Source organism: Nomascus leucogenys, chromosome 15, assembly GCF_006542625.1.
Source record: "Nomascus leucogenys isolate Asia chromosome 15, Asia_NLE_v1, whole genome shotgun sequence".
NCBI classification, from domain to species: domain Eukaryota; kingdom Metazoa; phylum Chordata; class Mammalia; order Primates; family Hylobatidae; genus Nomascus; species Nomascus leucogenys.
The window spans coordinates 70,371,804-70,373,761 of NC_044395.1; the positions used below are offsets into that span (position 1 = coordinate 70,371,804).

Here is a 1,958-nt window from a genome sequence, read left to right on the forward strand (position 1 = left end):
TAGCTGGGACTACAGGCACATGCCACCACATCTGACTAATTTTTGTATTTTTCATAGAGATGGGTTTTTGCCATGTTTTCCAGGCTGGTCTCAAACTCCTGGCCGATCCACCTGCCTCAGCCTCCCAAAGTGCTGGGATTACAGGCGTAAGCCACCGTGTCCAGCCTCCAGTTAATTTTTTTAAAAGCCTTTGTAGAGACAGGGTCTCACTACGTTGCCCAGGCTGGTCTCGAGCTCCTGGTCTTCAAGGGATCCTCCCATCTCAGCCTCCCAAAGTGCTGGGATTACAGGCATGAGCCACTGCACCCAGCTGAATCTTATTTTATATGGCAAAAGGGACTTTGCAGATGTTGATTAAGGTTCTTGAGATGGGGAGACTATTCTGAATCATCTGGGCGGGCCCAATGTAATCATGATGGCTGTATAAGAAGGAGGCAGTAGGAGACAAGGAGACAATTGTTCAGCGACACAGCAGAGGTTGCAGTGATGTGCCTTGAAGACAGAGAAAGAGGCTACAAGCTAAGGAATAGAGGAGGCCACTAGGAGCTGAAAAAGGCAAGGAAACAGATCCTCCCTCAGAGCCTCCAGAAGGAACCGACACCTTGACTCTTTTTTGTTTTTTAAAGAGATGGGGCATGTCAGTATGTTGCCCAGGCTGGACTCCAACTCCTGGGCTCCAGCGATCCTCCTGCCTCAGCTTCCCAAGTAGCTGGGACTACAGGGGTGTGCTCCTATGCTCAACTAACGCCTTGACTTTAATCCAGTGCAACTCATTTCTGATTTTGGACCTCCAGAACTGTAATAATTTCTTGTTGTTTTAAACCACAAATTTGTGGTAATTTTTACAACAGCAATAGGAAACTAAGGCACAGGCATCCTAGCCTTGAGAGTTCAGGGTCGCTGGCCTAGCCTAGGCTGGTCCAGGGACAAGGAAGGCCTTCTGAAGGGGAAATCCAGTCTCTGTTCTGTCTCTCCATGCCCCCATACATTCACAAGTGTTAGAGTTTGATCTCCTTCAAAAGAAAGGGAATCTTCAGAAAATCACATCACAGACATGCAGGCCCCTGGGAATCAGTGGTCAGGCTCTTCTCAGAGATGAGTTCATGGAAAGACACCCTGAGGCCTCCCTTCACATGGCAGCTCTAGCAAGTGCATCTGTATCCAATGGCCCATTGACATTTCAACCTTCTACAGAGATTTCCCTTGGCTCCTCTTCTTTCTGGCCCCTAAGTTTAAATTTCTGAGCACATAGATGTGTTGGCTAGACAGTCATCTCCTCTCTGCAAGTTGAGTCACAAGAGTCCTTCCCAGCAGGAGGGGAGCACCACCTCAGGGAGAACTCGAGTTGACCAGGCAGTGACTTCCTTGTGCAGATACATTTTTCCCCTGAACAACCTGGGTGTGTCTCATACAACTGCTAGGAGCCAGGACCAGGGAAAGCATGTAAGCCCTTCCTCTATTCTCCCCTAGGGCCCTGTTTTGATCATGCAATCTGTTCTCCTCTCTTTCCTGTTGAGATAGAAGAGAACAGGATTCATCTACTTAAATTTTGATTGGAGAATTACTGATTTGGAAGGTAAAAATTTGTGCTCACTTCAGCAGCACATATAGTAAAAATTGGAATGATATAAAGAAGATTAGCATGGCCCCTGTGCAAGGATGACATGCAAATTCATGAAGTCTTCCATACTTTTAAAAAATAAAAATAAAGGGGCCAGGCACAGTGGCTCACGCCTGTAATCCCAGCACTTGGGGAGGCTGAGACGGGTGGATCACGAGGTTAGGAGTTCGAGACCAGCCTGGTCAACATGGTGAAACCCCGTCTCTACTAAAAATATAAAAAATTAGCCGGGCATGGTGGCGGGTGCCTATAATTCCAGCTACTCCGGAGGCTGAGGCAGGAGAATCACTTGAACCTGGGAGGCGGAGGTTGCAGGGAGCCCAGATCATGTCACTGC

The 1,958-nt window shown here is 47.9% G+C and overlaps 1 non-coding gene across 1 annotated transcript; it reads left to right on the forward strand.

The window, feature by feature from the left end:
• The first annotated feature begins 1,586 nt into the window (after positions 1-1,586).
• On the forward strand, positions 1,587-1,694 carry LOC115830611. The gene has a single exon (XR_004026139.1). It is a non-coding gene; the product is annotated as a U6 spliceosomal RNA (small nuclear RNA).
• The last annotated feature ends 264 nt before the right edge of the window (positions 1,695-1,958 follow it).